Source organism: Vigna unguiculata, chromosome 2 (genome assembly GCF_037176805.1).
Source record: "Vigna unguiculata cultivar grain cowpea cultivar isolate G323 ecotype 2 chromosome 2, ASM3717680v1, whole genome shotgun sequence".
In the NCBI taxonomy this organism is placed as follows: Eukaryota; Viridiplantae; Streptophyta; class Magnoliopsida; order Fabales; family Fabaceae; genus Vigna; species Vigna unguiculata.
In genome coordinates this window covers 3,247,714-3,265,423 of record NC_140793.1, presented here as the reverse complement: position 1 = coordinate 3,265,423, position 17,710 = coordinate 3,247,714, and the positions used below count along the sequence as shown (strand labels likewise).

The following is a 17,710-nucleotide window of genomic DNA, read 5'->3' as shown; positions in this document are numbered from 1 at the left end:
ACCGCCAAACCGGTGATCTCACAACAAACTTCAAACTTCCCTCTTGGCAATGCTTTAGTCATCATATCAGCACCATTATCATTTGTATGAACCTTTTCCAACGCCAACAGCTTAGCATCCAAAACATCACGTATCTAATGATACCTCACATCAATATTTTTAGATCTAGAATTAAAGGTTGGATTCTTACCAAGATGGATAACACTCTGGCTATCAACGAGCAATGAATAGTTATCTTGCCTAAAACCAAGCTCTTGCAAGAATTTCTTCAACCATAGTAACTCCTTGCATGCTTCAGTAATGGCAATGAACTCTGCCTCTGTAGTAGACAACGCTACACACCTTTGTAGTCTTGATTGCCAAGCCACAACTCCCCCTGCAAAATTAATCAAATAGCCCGAGGTGGACTTCTTGGAATCAATGTCTCCAGTCATATCTAAATCTGAGTATCCCACCAAATTAGGCTTATCACCTCTAAAACATAGCTTCATATCAACAGTAGCATGAAGATATCTCAAAATCTGTAAGACCCGTGAAAATTAATTAATTAATTAATAAATGCGGGTAGTGGGAGCCTTTATGGCATTAAATATTGATTGATGTGACATGGAAAAGTACCAGCTCAAATGGTTAAGAGTACTTAATTGTGTGAGAGGACTTGGGTTTGAGTCCTATGTATGCCATTGGTGTGTTACTTAATTATTATTATTTTTAAATAATATACTTGATCACGTTAAGTGATAATATAATCATAGAATTATATTAATTGTAACATCCCTAGGGAATATTACTTAAAAATAAATATTAAAATAAATAATTGCATTAATAGCCATCTCGATAAAAATCCCAACGCGGGAAAATTTTAATTATTTAAGATAGCGCGTCAAAACTCATAAATAAATTCATAAAAGGTTACAAGTTCCCCAAAATTTGCATTTAAAGTATAAATTACAACTTATCAAAACCCTAGCACTACTCCCATGCTAGCCCTCACTCCGCCATCTGAGCATCCTCAGCACCACCTGTATCAACATCTGCTCTCGTGTAACGAATCACACGATCATCGCCAAACACAAACAGAAAGGGTGAGCTGAGAAAATAAAATAACAAGCATGTAAAACAAGATAGATCATTTACCCGTCTTATTCATTATCTATAAATCTTGGCCAAGACCCTAACCCCAAGACTTAACAGTCTTCAATTCATACAATTGGTTAGCCTTGGACTCGGGAATCTGATGCTCACACGAACCTGCCCGCTCGTGGTCCTGCCTCTACGAACCTCCCCGCTCGTAGTCCTGCTCTACGGACCTACCCGCCCGTAGTCCAACACATGTGATCCACCAGCCCTCGTACCTCCCCGCACGTGGCATCTCTCAACGTGAGCACGGAACATACGAACCTCCCCGCTCGTATCCCCACGTGAGAGTAACTTGATATGAACCTCCCCGCTCATATCATCACATGTAACACCAGCCATGAACCTACCCGCTCATGGCATAACATCTCCCAATCCAAGCAAAGCATCATTGTCAGTCAAACAACACCAGGAAGCAAAGGACAACAACGTCTCCGCCTGGCTCAGCCCGCACGTCGCCAGGCGAAAATGCTCCAGACCGCCTTGGCGGTATTCACTCACCGCCAGGCGTTAGCGCCTCCCCAGACCCACTATTTTCTTGTTATCGCCTGGCGGAGCACACCGTGCCGCCAGGCGCCCAACAATACAGAGACCCCTGACGCTAGTCTCACCGCCTGGCGCATCTACCCGTGCCGCCAGGCGCCGTATCAGTAGCAGAACCCCTCTGGTTTTTAAAGTCTCAATCAATCTACTTTACTACGTCACTCAATTCTAAGTACCCAAATAAAGACCCCTCTATAGAATACTCATTATGGTTAGTCTACCACTATCACAAGTATCAAGCACCCAAACCTTACCCTGTCCAAACCATCGATTCAAGTCTTCACAATACCGGAGCATTAACCTCTTAAACAACTTCATTCATATCTACGAACACAGTCAACAGTTCAATATCTTCACTCACGCTACCAAGCATCCTACACTGTCATAACCAAAACTCTGCTGCCATTACTCTTAGAGTACTTCCCCCATACTTTCTCATGCATAATCATATCCATCCATATTTCCTCCAGTACCTATGACATTAATCCCAAACAATTTACAACATGACTAATTTTCATCCCATAGTGCATATATCCTCAATTGTTACCTAATATCAGTAAGTCATATTCGGTACCTATCCAGTCACACGTAAACAAATACTATGCTTTCCCTACAGGATCTCTTACTACAATTTCCCTTCTCCCTTTCTACCTTTGATAACCCATCCAACATCATAAACTACACTCCTCACAGTTGATCATCATAGTACTTCGTCCCTTTTCAAATTATCGTAAACCTCACACACTCCAAATCCTCCCTTAGTTTCTATTTTCAAAAAGCTCGCAGCACTACCCCTGACCACGCTATCGCCTGGCGGCGTTTTGCTTGCCGCCAGGCGGAGCATCAGTACCTGCACAAACCAGGCTTATTCATACCTGCTACAACGTCCACCCTCTTTCTAGTACTCATTCCCATCACTTACATTCTCTGAGATATAACGATTTCAATCAATTTCAGACCCACAAGTTCTCCAATAAAGGTTATACAAATCAATTTCAGAATCCATAATGGTTCTCATACATACATTAACAAAATCACGAAAATAGAACGCGAACAGTGTCGCGTCGCCTGGCAGAAATTCATAGCCGCCAGGCGGATCATACCAAAACAAGAACAATACAGCAAACCTGATGTGCCGCCTAGCGGTAGGGAATGAACCGCCAGGCGGTTTCTGGAAAAATCCAGAAACCTCAATACAACAGTGCAGAAATGACGCAGTGATCATGCTATGAGTCAAGGCATCGCGCAGTTATTCAATTACAATCAAAAAGGCAAGAAAACAACTCCCCTAACCTCTTATCCTCGCTTCAATCCGAATTGGTGAGTGTCCTTTGCAGCAAAACCCTCTCTTCTCTTGATTTGCACCCGTTATTCCGTTCTTCCCCTCTAATTCCTTCCTGCAATACGTCCACACCAACTGCTCTCCACCCAACGCTCACACTCCTGTTTGAATACCTTTCCTCTTGCTAATTCTCTTCCTTTTCTTTTCTCACTACCTCTCTAATTACCCCTTTTTACCCTTAAACGAAAAACTTAAATAAAATAAAGCTTAATGGTTAATTAAGCCCCCTCCCAAGCTACATCCAGCCCCTCTGAATTACCCATTCATTGGCTGCTAGGGTTCTCAAACCCCTTCATATTCATGTTAATGAAATTTGGCAAAAAGAAAAGTAAGTTAGTTCTCAACAAGGTTTGAACCCATACACATGCACACACCAACCAATGCCAAACCATTAAACCAACACGTATTTCATGATGAATCCCACAATTTTAAGGATTTATCATCATCCATATGCATTCAATATATAAACACACCAAAAATGCATAATTTAAATAACACCCAAGTGGCACACATAGGACTTGAACCCAAGTCCTCACACACAAGAAGGTACTCTCAACCACTTGAGCTAGTACCCTTCTACGTCATAGTCTCTCACATTTATTGCTTTAAATGTTCTCGCTACCCATCCTAATTAAATAATTAATTAAATAACTATTTAATTTTCCCGGGTCTTACATTAGACCCACCTTTTAAGATTTTCGTCCTCGAAAATAAAACTTACCAGGAAATAGATGCGGGTAGGATTGCTTCATGCGATCCTCCATCTCCCAGGTCATCTCCTGGGTAGTCTCATCCCACAGCACCTTCACAGTCTTAATTTCCTTCCCCCGCAGCTGCTTTACCTGTGAATCCAGAATTCGCACTGGCCCAGTGCTCACCGTCAAATCCTCCCGAATATGAATATCATCGGACTCCAGTACGTGTGACGGATCTGCAACATATTTCCTCAACTGAGAAACGTGGAACACGTCATGCAGATTCGTCAGGTGTGGTGGTAGGGCTATCTCATAAGCTGCAGCGCCAATTCTCCTCAGAATTTGATAAGGCCCAACAAATCTCGGGGTTAGCTTCCTCGATTTGATGGCCCTCCCAATACCAGCCGTTGGTGTCACCCTGAGGAATACATGATCCCCAGCCTCAAACTCTAAAGGTCGTCTCCTCTTGTCTGCATAGGACTTTTGTCTGCTCTGGGTAGCCCTCATTCTCTCCTGGATTGCCTTAACCTTCTCAGAGGTTTGCTGTAAAAACTCGGGACCCAACACCAATGATTCCCCATCCTGGTTCCAACACAGTGGCGTCCTACACCGCCGTCCATACAGTGCCTCATATGGAGCCATACCGATGCTGGTGTGATAACTGTTGTTGTATGTGAATTCCACTAAGGGAAGCATCTCACTCCAACTACCCATATGATCTAATACGCAAGCCCTCAACAGATCCTCCAAAGACTGAATGGTACGCTCCGACTGACCATTAGTTTGAGGATGATATGCAGAACTCATCCTCAACTGAGTCCCCAACGCTGCCTACAATGACTGCCAGAAACGAGATGTGAATCTCGGGTCTCTATCTGACACTATGCTGGCCGGCACACCATGCAATCTGACCACTTCTCTCACGTACAACTCCGCCAATCTGTCCATTGACCACTTCTGATTAATAGCAAGGAAATAAGCACACTTTGTCAACCTGTCCACTATTACCCAGATTGAGTCGTGCCCCTTCACAGACTTCGGCAAGTGAGTGACGAAATCCATAGCTACACTGTCCCATTTCCATTGAGGAATATCCAATGACTCTAGTGTACCCCCTGGTCGCTGATGTTCAATCTTGGCCTTCTGACATACCAAGCACGATGCCACAAAATCTGCAATGTCAGTCTTCATCCCGTTCCACCAGAAAGACTGTTTCAAGTCGTGATACATCTTAGTCATACCTGGATGTATGCTAAGACGGCTTTTATGGCCCTCCTCTAGAATTTGTTTCCTCAACCTCCAATCTCCAAGCACACAGACTCGATCTCTGAACCTCAGGATACCATCTGTCCCAATCCGGTAGTCTTTCCCCTTCTCAGTCCCTATCCAACTCGCAAATTGCTGTAACTCAGCATCATCCTTCTGTTGGTCTCGGATAACTCCCAATACATCACTAGTCAATGTAAGCACCCCACATTTGATGCAATCATCACTCAGTTGCATACCCAGATTCATATCCCTGAGCTTCTCGATTAGCTCCAGCTCTTTCACCATCATAGCTGAAATGTGCATCCGTTTTCGACTCAAGGCATCCGCAACCACATTAGCTTTACCAGGGTGGTAAAGCAACTCAAAATCGTAATCCTTGAGGTATTCCATCCAGCGCCGCTGTCTCATATTTAGCTCCTTCTGATCGAACAAATATTTCAGGCTTTTATGATCACTAAATACCTGAAATTTGGAGCCATACAAATAGTGTCTCCATGTCTTAAGAGCGAACACTACAGCAGCCAACTCCAGATCGTGGGTAGGGTAGTTTTTCTCGTGCACCTTTAACTGTCTAGAGGCATAAGCTACCGGCCTCTTTTCCTGCATTAGTACACAACCCAAACTCTGGTAGGATGCATCGCAGTATACCTCAAACATCTTACTGGTATCTGGAATAATTAAAATCGGAGCGGTAGTCAACCTCCTTTTCATCTCTTCGAAACATTCCTCACATTTATCAGTCCATGAGAAGGGTTGATCCTTCCTAGTGAGTTGAGTTAATGGACTCACCATTTTAGAAAACCCTTCCACGAACCTCCTGTAGTACCTAGCCAACCCCAAGAAGCTTCTGACCTCTGTTACAGTTTGAGGTCTCTCCCATTTCAACACTGTCTCAATCTTACTCGGGTCCACTGATATACCCCGTGAAGAAATTACGTGCCCCAGAAACTGCACCTCGTCCAACCAAAATTCACATTTGGACAGTTTACCGTACAGCTGATGTTCCCTCAATACCTCCAGCACAATTCTCAGGTGATCAGCATGCTCCTCTCTAGTCCGTGAGTAGATGAGAATATCATCTATAAACACTACCACAAATCTGTCCAGATATGGTCTGAAGATGCGGTTCATATAATCCATGAAGACAGCTGGGGCGTTCGTCACTCCAAAGGGCATCATGACATATTCGTAATGTCCATATCTCGATCTAAAGGCTGTCTTCTGGACATCCTCCGGCTTGACTAAGATCTGATGATAGCCAGACCTCAAATCAATCTTGGAGAATACTCCTGCCCCTCTGAGTTGATCAAGTAAGTCATCGATTCTAGGCAGTGGGTACTTGTTCTTTATCGTCAACTTGTTCAACTGACGATAATCGACGCACAGCCGAGAACTATCGTCTTTCTTCTTCACTAATAACACCGGGGCTCCCCACGGTGAAGCGCTGGGTCTGATGAATTTCTTCTCTAGCAGGTCTTCTATCTGATTCTTCAACTCTGCTAATTCAGCCGGTGCCATTCTATATGGCGCTGCCGACACTGGACCCGCTCCAGGGACTAGATCGATTGAGAAATCTATATCCCGGCTGGGTGGTAACTCGGGTATCTCGTCTGGAAATACATCGGCATATTCGTCCACCACCGGTATCTTACTGATTTGCTCTTCTGTACTCATTTTCTTTTCTTGGGCCACTATCACAAAACACGTCGACCCTCTCTTCATCTCTTTCACTACCTCTCCAGACGTTACCAACTTTATCCCTTCTGTTTCTGGGAACACAATTCTGCGCCGTCCACAATCAAGCACCACATGGTTGATAGACAGCCAGTCCATTCCCAGTATGACCTCCAATCCCTCCAAGGGCAAACAAACTAGATTCACCTTGAAGCGTCTGCCCTCCACCTCCATCAAGCATCCAACACAGGCTACGTTTATTGAAACCTGTCCAGATGCGGGTGTCGAGACTATCAACTCGCATCCAAGGTCACGAGTGGACAACCCCAATTTCTTCACACAATCATGGGATATGAAGGAGTGCGAAGCTCCTGAATCAAACAACACTGACACACTGTTACCATAAAGTAAACACTGGTCCAGAATCAGGTTACCTGACCGGGTGGCCTCTGTGCTGGTCATGGCAAAAACCCGGCCTGCGGCTCTCGGCCTGTCGGAAGAAGATGGCTGAGGTCGTGATGCTGGTGCAGTCTTCCTATTAGGACATCTATCGGCAAAGTGTCCTGGCTGATCACAGGCATAGCACTTACGAGTGCCAATGCCACTGCCTCCGCTGCGGGTGGGTCTAGTACAATTTCGCTGCAGATGTTCACCCCTGCAGTTATAGCACCTCGGTTTCCATGAAGACGCGGCTGGTCTACTGTAGGGCTTCTTCTGGACTCTGCCTTCAGCATTGTTCCTCTGGGTACGGTTAACCAGGCTGGGTCCCTTCTCCAGCTGCTCCACACTCTTGGCTTGCTCCACCAAGATGGGAAACTCTCGCGCCCTCAGTGGCACGATGAAACGCCTCAGTTCATGCTTGAGGCCGCCCTCAAACTTTCTACAGCGCCACTCCTCCGTCACTGTCTGGGAGTAGAATCTCAAGAGATACTCAAATCTCTCCACGTAGTCCTGCATAGACAAGCTTCCCTGTTGCAGGGTGAGAAACTCTGCCTCGCGCTCATGTTTAGCGCTGTCAGGAAAATATTTCTCCAGGAACCTCGTCCTGAAGTTGGCCCAAGTCACATCTTCAGCTCTATTTATCATCTGTTGCTGCATACTCATCCACCAATACTCAGCTTCAGTTACTAATAGGAAGGTGGCAAAATTTAGCTTCTGCGCCTCTATGCACTCTATCACCCTGAATATCTTCTCGCACTCTCGGAGCCACGCATCCGCCTCATCCGGGGTGGCTTTCCCAGTGAATTTAGCCGGTTTGTGACGCATGAAGTCCTCCATGGTCACTGGTCTGACAGGTGGGATCATAGCCCGCGGGGGCGCTGCCACGGGCTGCATAGCATCCACCATCCTGTGGATTGCGTTAGCAATCTCATCAGCTCCGGCAGTGTTTCTACGCCTCCTGTTTGCCATTGCCTGTGCACGCCACATATTTCAGCTGTTAAAATCAAACAGCTAAAGATTAAATCATGCTCTATTAATTCTAGCAACTAACACACATCAATCAATTTCACACACAAACGTCAGCTCACTCCCCAGTTTGCCCCAAAAGCATCAAAACGTTTGCTCTGATACCAAATGTAACATCCCTAGGGAATATTACTTAAAAATAAATATTAAAATAAATAATTGCATTAATAGCCATCTCGATAAAAATCCCAACGCGGGAAAATTTTAATTATTTAAGATAGCGCGTCAAAACTCATAAATAAATTCATAAAAGGTTACAAGTTCCCAAAATTTGCATTTAAAGTATAAATTACAACTTATCAAAACCCTAGCACTACTCCCATGCAAGCCCTCACTCCGCCATCTGAGCATCCTCAGCACCACCTGTATCAACATCTGCTCCCGTGTAACGAATCACACGATCATCGCCAAACACAAACAGAAAGGGTGAGCTGAGAAAATAAAATAACAAGCATGTAAAACAAGATAGATCATTTACCCGTCTTATTCATTATCTATAAATCTTGGCCAAGACCCTAACCCCAAGACTTAACAGTCTTCAATTCATACAATTGGTTAGCCTTGGACTCGGGAATCTGATGCTCACACGAACCTGCCCGCTCGTGGTCCTGCCTCTACGAACCTCCCCGCTCGTAGTCCTGCTCTACGGACCCACCCGCCCGTAGTCCAACACATGTGATCCACCAGCCCCTGTACCTCCCCGCACGTGGCATCTCTCAACGTGAGCACGGAACATACGAACCTCCCCGCTCGTATCCCCACGTGAGAGTAACTTGATATGAACCTCCCCGCTCATATCATCACATGTAACACCAGCCATGAACCTACCCGCTCAAGGCACAACATCTCCCAATCCAAGCAAAGCATCATTGTCAGTCAAACAACACCAAGAAGCAAAGGACAACAGTGTCTCCGCCTGGCTCAGCCCGCACGTCGCCAGGCGAAAATGCTCCAGACCGCCTGGCGGTATTCACTCACCGCCAGGCGCCAGCGCCTCCCCAGACCCACTGTTTTCTCGTTACCGCCTGGCGGAGCACACCGTGCCGCCAGGCGCCCAACAATACAGAGACCCCTGACGCTAGTCTCACCGCTTGGCGCATCTACCCGTGCCGCCAGGCGCCGTATCAGTAGCAGAACCCCTCTGGTTTTTAAAGTCTCAATCAGTCTACTTTACTACGTGACTCAATTCCAAGTACCCAAATAAAGACCCTTCTATAGAATACTCATTATGGTTAGTCTACCACTATCACAAGTATCAAGCACCCAAACCTTACCCTGTCCAAACCATCGATTCAAGTCTTCACAATACCGGAGCATTAACCTCTTAAACAACTTCATTCATATCTACGAACACAGTCAACAGTTCAATATCTTCACTCACGCTACCAACCATCCTATACTGTCAGAACCAAAACTCTGCTGCCATTACTCTTAGAGTACTTCCCCCATAGTTTCTCATGCATAATCATATCCATCCATATTTCCTCCAGTACCTATGACATTAATCCCAAACAATTTACAACATGGCTAATTTTCATCCCATAGTGCATATATCCTCAATTGTTACCTAATATCAGTAAGTCATATTCGGTACCTATCCAGTCACACGTAAACAAATACTATGCTTTTCCTACAGGATCTCTTACTACAATTTCCCTTCTCCCTTTCTACCTTTGATAACCCATCCAACATCATAAACTACTCTCCTCACAGTTGATCATCATAGTACTTCGTCCCTTTTCAAATTATCGTAAACCTCACACACTCCAAATCCTCCCTCAGTTTCTATTTCCAAAAAGGTCGCAGCACTACCCCTGACCACGCTATCGCCTGGCGGCGTTTTGCTTGCCGCCAGGCGGAGCATCAGTACCTGCACAAACCAGGCTTATTCATACCTGCTACAGCGTCCACCCTCTTTCTAGTACTCATTCCCATCACTTACATTCTCTGAGATATAACGATTTCAATCAATTTCAGACCCACAAGTTCTCCAATAAAAGTTATACAAATCAATTTCAGAATCCATAATGGTTCTCATACATACATTCACAAAATCACGAAAATAGAACGTGAATAGTGTCGCGTCGCCTGGCAGAAATTCATAGCCGCCAGGCGGATCATACCAAAACAAGAACAATACAGCAAACCTGATGTGCTGCCTGGCGGTAGGGAATGAACCGCCAGGCGGTTTCTGGAAAAATCCAGAAACCTCAATACAACAGTGCAGAAATGACGCAGTGATCATGCTATGAGTCAAGGCATCGCGCAGTTATTCAATTACAATCAAAACGGCAAGAAAACAACTCCCCTAACCTCTTATCCTCGCTTCAATCCGAATTTGTGAGTGTCCTTTGAAGCAAAACCCTCTCTTCTCTTGATTTGCACCCGTTATTCTGTTCTTCCCCTCTAATTCCTTCCTACAATACGTCCACACCAACTGCTCTCCACCCAACGCTTACACTCCTGTTTGAATACCTTTCCTCTTGCTAATTCTCTTCCTTTTCTTTTCTCACTACCTCTCTAATTACCCATTTTTACCCTTAAACGAAAAACTTAAATAAAATAAAGCTTAATGGTTAATTAAGCCCCCTCCCAAGCTGCGTCCAGCCCCTCTGAATTACCCATTCATTGGCTGCTAGGGTTCTCAAACCCCTTCATATTCATGTTAATGAAATTTGGCAAAAAGAAAAGTAAGTTAGTTCTCAACAAGGTTTGAACCCATACACATGCACACACCAACCAATGCCAAACCATTAAACCAACACGTATTTCATGATGAATCCCACAATTTTAAGGATTTATCATCATCCATACGCATTCAATATATAAACACACCAAAAATGCATAATTTAAATAACACCCAAGTGGCACACATAGGACTTGAACCCAAGTCCTCACACACAAGAAGGTACTCTCAACCACTTGAGCTAGTACCCTTCTACGTCATAGTCTCTCACATTTATTGCTTTAAATGTTCTCGCTACCCATCCTAATTAAATAATTAATTAAATAACTATTTAATTTTCCCGGGTCTTACATTAATCATCATGAAACATGAATTGGTTAAATGGTTGTGCATTGAATTGAACATTGGCATGGTATGGGTTCGAATTTTAGTGAACCCAAACTAAACTTTCTCTTTTGCCAAAATTTCCTTTGGCATGAAGGTGAAAGGGCAAGGAAACCCTAGCAACCGAGAGTGGCTGGAAAACACTCCATAAGACAACTATTGAATGGCAATTACCCTTAGATTAATGTTATTTTCGTTTTGATCATTTAACCCACATTAAGACACCAATTATTGGCCAATTAAGGAAAAAGAGAGAGGTTCGGTGGTTGGTTTTGTTGGATAGGTAGAGGAATAAGAAAATTAGAGTAAGGTGAGTGTATTGAGTGAGGCATTGAGGCTGAATTGAGGAGAACTAAGGAAGGCTATTGGAAGCAAGGGATAACCAATGGCTACTCAAGTTTTAAGCAAAAGAAACCAGGTTAGGGGAGCTGGACTCTATTGTTTTTATTCGTATCGTTAATTGCATGAGATGTATGATGAAATGGATGCATATATTCTGCCTGTTTTATGTAATTTTCGCATTTCTGGAATTTTTCCAGAAATCGCTTGACGGGTGATGAATCACCGTTAGGCGACACCTCACTCTACACTAGTTTTTTGGTTCCTGAAGAGCAACCGCCTAGAGGCACATCTCTGGCCGCCAGGCAACACATGGTTGCAACCCAGATTCTGGGTTTTTGGTTGAACTGCCTGGCAGTGATGAACACCCACCAGGCGACGCTAGTCGAATTCACTCGATTTTAATGTGTTTTGTGTTCTGTGTTGGTTTTGATCGGGGAAAAGAGAAGTTCTAAGGGATTGTAAGTGATTATAGGGGTTACATTGATGAATTGCGTATGTTTTGGGAGTTCAATTTGATAAAATTGGGATGAACACCCTTTTAGGGTTTAGTAAATTGGGGTCTTTTTATGATTGGAGTGTAATTAGTGTGAATTGGCACTGAAACTGTGTTGGAGAAGATTAAGTCGGAGTAATTGAGTCTCGGTCACTATGTTCACGTAAGAGACGGCGAAGTTAGGCAAGGAAAAGTATCAAGAAATAGGTAGCAAGGCAGTACATGTGCAGAAATTCTGGGATTTTCGACAAAACTGCCTGCACCGCCTAGCGACTCGGGGCTTGCCGCCAGGCGCCACCGCAGAGACTGGGGTTTTGACGTGGTCGCGAGTGTTAATTATGGTTCTGGATTTTTGGTGAGTTAGGTTCGAGCTAATTGGGGAAATTGGAAGTATTAATTGAATAGAAGCAAAGGTGATGATATGTTGGGGTTAGAGGTGTAACCTCTAGGAATTTGAATGGAAGAGGATTGTCATAGTAGTGTAGTAGGAGCTATAGTTCGAGTGAGATATAAAGTGTGGATAACCTACTGTAATGTGAGTCATAATAAGACGTTGCTAGGGTAAATAGGGGATTGTAAGAGTAATTGGATTTGAGAAGTGGGAAGAATGATGTAAATATGACTAGGCAACGGGGGTCATGTCATATAGAATTTGGGAAAGGCTTAGTAACAATTGGTTAGTTAATAGAAGGAAGGGCATGAAGCTAATAATGTTAAACTGATTTAAACATGTTGAATCTAAGACTTAAATCAAAGGGCTATAAGTGAATAAAGGTAAAAAGGAAATTGTATGCCAAGGAATACAATGTATAGACCAATGAAGTACTGAATAGAGGGGTAATAGATAGTTTAGAAGTGTGTAAGTGTGTAACTAGAAGATTGTAAATGAGCAAAGTGCACAAACAACAGTACAACTGCTGTACTTGTGCAGCACCGGGCGGCAGAACGGGATCCACCAGGTGATAGCTACCAAACAGAGAGCTACTGGAACGCGAGGTGCCTGGCGGCAAGGGGTGCTCCGCCAGGCGATGTTGGCAAGGTCAGTGGCATCAAATGCGCAAGGCACCTGACGGTACGTGTCCGCCACCAGGCGGCCTGGAAGCCTATTGCACCTGGCGCCTTGGGTTTTGTGCCAGGCGATGGTGTTGCAGCAGCTTGGTGTTGAGTTACTTTGATGTGCGTGATCTACAAGGCTTTTAGGATACCTTAAAGGTCGGCTTGCTGGTGTTCCTTGAGTTGTGGCTCAGAACGTATCCCTTGAGTTGAGCTCATGATAGGGGTTAAGCACATGACATTTCTCGAGTTGAGCTCGGAATGGCATCCCTCGAGTTGAGCTCGGGATGGCGGATGAACATGAGGAACCCTTGAGCTGACTCGGGTTAGTAAGTGTTGCCGGTGTGAGTGTGCTGGTTGTGGCCAGTACGGATGGGCCCAAATAGATTGCCCTCCTTAGTAACTAGCCGACGAGTTTGGTAGTCTTGGGACGTTACGAACTATTTTCTTATTTTCAGAACTTCACCTAGCATTACGGTGTGTGATCCGTAGCATGGTTTCCCGCACGTGCTCTATCGGTTGTGGCCGATAGGTATGGTAGTAAGACACCTTGAGGTACTCACTAGAAGATGTATAACACGATTAACATGGTTGTGGCCATGTGATATGTAATCAAAGGAGGGAATTTCTTTAGTATGATTGGGTGATATATATATATATATATATATATGTTTTATTCTGTTAAGCTCACCCTATTTGTTTGTGTTTGGCGATGATCGTGTACGCGGTACACGTGAGCAGATGATGTTGTTGCTGGTGGATCTAGTGAGGCTTAGCGACGGAGCGGGGATAGCTTGGGATATTTCATCATGGATTTATATATTATGATTTTAAATCAGTTGTAAACTTTTATGTTATCGAACTTTAATTTTATAATGGATGAATACTCGTTTTGGATTTCAGTTATTGTTATAGTGAAATAAAGTTTTAAATTTCCCGCGTTTTGGGAAATAATGTTATATTAAATTATATGTATTTATTGTTTTCCTTATTTTATTATTTTAAATTCGTAATATCCTGACGGGATGTTACAAAATCCATTTCACAACATTCCAATGCTCTCTACCTGGGTTTGACAAAAATCGACTGGCTGTACCAACAACATGTGCAATATCTGGTCTTGTGCATACCATTCCATATATCAAACTACCCAACGCAGATGCATAAGGAACTCTACTCATATATGCCTTCTCAGCTTCATTTGAAGGACTCTGTTTAACACTTAGTTTAAAATGAGTAGCAAGAGGAGTGCTTATGGCTTTCACATTTTCCTTCTAGAATCTCTGCAATACCCTTTTAATATAGTGTTCCTGTGACAGCCAAAGCTTCCTTTCTTTACTTTCTCGAATGATTCTTATTCCAAGAATCTGTTTAGCAACTCCTAAGTCCTTCATAACAAATGACTCGCCCAATTGCTTCTTCAACCATTGCCTTGGAGCCTGTTTCAAACTGTAAAGATTCTTCCTTAGCCTACACATATAATCTTGCTTGCCTTCAACAAGAAAACCATCAGGTTGCTTCATGTATATCTCTTCCTCCAAATTACCATGAAGGAAAGTTGTCTTTGTAACATCCCTAAGGAATATTACTGATAATTTAAAAATAAAATACGAAATACAATAAGTGTCGCATTTAATATAAACTATTTCCTAAAACACGGGAAATTTAAAACTTTCATATATAAAGCCATAAAACCAGGAGTCCATAGTTCATAAAACTGAAATAAAAGTCAATGACTCTTGCCAGGTTTACATAATATTCTCAAAGTTAAAATAATAAAAATATGACATATGTATATACAAAATATCCCATGCTAGCCCTCGCTCCGAGTCTAAGCATCTCCTGGCCCACCTGTCACATCATCTGCTCCCGGATAACAAGTTATCCGATCATCGCCACACACACACAGAAAGGGTGAGCTATGCACAATATATATAATCAAAACATGAACATAAATATGTTTCCCAACCCAAAATACATAACTAAATGCTTATACTTTTCAAGACATCCAACCATGACATCATAGTCCTTCATGAGTCATATGCATGAACTAGATCTTGGGACTTCACTGTGCTTCCACGAAACTAAGTCATTCGTGGTCCAACTCTATGAGCCTATCCCGCTCATAGTCCTGCCCTACAGACTCCTCGTCTGTAGTAACTCATCCAAGTCTTCTCACTTGGACCCTGGCACGCACGCAATCACCATACTATGGACTCCTCGCCCAATAGTAGCCGACGGGAACATCACAGTTCATTGTCCATCGTGCGCCCGACACATGCAATCACCATACTAAGGACTCCTCGCCCATTAGTAGCTGACGGGAACTCAACCAGTTCCATGCCCATCATGTGTCCAACCACCAAGCACATCCCAGACCCCTAGTGGACTTAGTCCTTCAAGCCCCAAACACCACACCACATGCATATACAACCTATCCTTAGGATAAAACAACCAAAACATACTCACATGCACATATAAACGTAGTAACTCGCATAAACTCGCTTAAGCTAAGGACTTCTCGCCCAAGCTAGACCCTCAGTCTCGCTTAGGCTAATCCACCTCGCCTGAGCGAGTTTAAATCAGCAACAACAGCACATTATCTCACTTAGGCGAGATCCCCTCGCCTAGGCGAGATCATTTCTCACCCAAACACCCATTTCAGACTCGCCTGGGCTAAAATACAACAGAGCACCACGCATGGCCATGACATCTCGCTTAGGCGAGGCCATCTCGCCGGGCGAGACATAGGTTCGCTCAAAACCCACAAAACCCTCGCCTGGACGAGAAGTCGCGCTCAACACGTGCAACTCCCTCACTATCTCGCTTAGGCGAACCTCACTCGCCTGAGCGAGAGTCTGCGTCGCTCAAACCCCATCCTCTTCGCTTGAGCGAGATGCTCGTATGGCAATAGGGTATGCATCTTTGCTAATCTCGCCTAGGCGAGCCAAGCTCGCCTGAGCGAGAAATGCAGACTCCATCACTGATCACGCACTCGACTTACTCCAACTTTGCTCAATTCGCACAACAAAACATACCAAACAGAATTTGAGCATACCAAAACAATTTACACGTTTTGCAACTTCACATTGGCATAGTATAGACTCCATAAAACCCCAAATTTCTAGGTTCCACCCCATTCCTGCATAAACCATGTATAACCCCTCTTTTTCATGCATTTAGCCCAAAATTCAAAAATACAACAGATGCCACCGACTCCCTCTCCGTTCAGCCCCTTTACGCACCCAAACCTCACCTCTCAGCCTCAATTTCGTACTCTCTCTATAATAGTTCACCACAGATGCCAAAACCCTTCCCTTTTATAGGTGCCTTTAAGAGGGTTTTTAATAGTAAAACGAGTTTGGGCTTTTAATTCCTCTTCAATGTTAATTATTTGGTAATTTTTCCAACCCCCTTGGCTGCCCCGCTAGGCTTTTCTTTACCCCTTCACATTCATACCACAACTACTAGTTAGCAAAAATATTGCTTATTCTTTGCCCACCAAGGTTTGAACCTGTGACCACCCACTCATAAGGCCAAAGCACAACCACTATGCCAATTCACATTTGGTGACATACACAATCAACACAAGGTTACATTTCAAATTCCATACTCTTACATATTATTAAAAATAAATCATAAAACAACAACACATAATTGGCATACATAGGACTCGAACCCAAGTCCTCTCACACAAATCAAGCACTCTCAACCACATGAGCTAGTACTTTTCCATATCACACCTAACAACAATTAATGCCATAAAGGCTCTTTCTACTCACATTTATTAATTAATTATTTATTTAATTAATTAATTTCACGGGTCTTACAGTCTTCACATCCATTTGCTCAACCTCCAAATCAATAGTAGCAGCTAAACTTAGCATAGTTCTGATGGATGACATTTTCAACACAGGTGAGAAAATCTCATTGAAATCAACACCCTTTTCTGTCTGAAACCTTTCACCACCAATCTGGCCTTGTACTTTGGAAATGTAGAATTAGCATCTTGTTTCATCTTGAAGATCCACCTGTTTTCTAAAGCCATTTTTCCCTTAGGCAATTTCACCAAGTCATAAGTGTGATTATCATGTAAAGATTTCATTTCATCTTGCATTGCATCCAGCCACTTTTGTTTTTCTTCACTCTCCAAAGCCTCTTCAAAACACTCAAGTTCTCCACCATCAGTCAAGGTTATGTACTCATCACAAGAATACCTTGTAGAAGGTTGTTTTTGTCTATTAGACCTCCTGAGTTGGACTTGAGGTGGTTCAGGTATATCACCAAGATCATTATCATCATGTTCCTCTTGAGCATCATCAATTGAAACCTCTACTCTACTTCCAACCTATTGATCATCAACATCACCATGATGCTCATCATTATGAGCTTCCGTTTCAACATTCTCCAGATTGTGGGCAGGCAACCTCATCGGATTACCATAAGTGAGATTACTATCTTTCTCGGGTGTGGTCTTCTCCACCTTATCAATGCCTTCAATGGTCTGGTCTTCCATGAAACATCACGACTTCTAACAAGCTTCTTCTCAACAGGATCATAAAACCTGTAGCCAAATTCATCTTCACCATAGCCAATAAAGATGCACTGCCTTGTCTTCGCATCCA

The 17,710-nt window shown here is 43.5% G+C and overlaps 1 pseudogene; it reads right to left on the bottom strand.

Annotated features, from left to right (window-relative positions):
* Positions 1-2,054: 2,054 nt before the first annotated feature.
* Positions 2,055-10,659, bottom strand: LOC146888207 (uncharacterized; annotated as a pseudogene).
* Between the last annotated feature and the right edge of the window lie 7,051 nt (positions 10,660-17,710).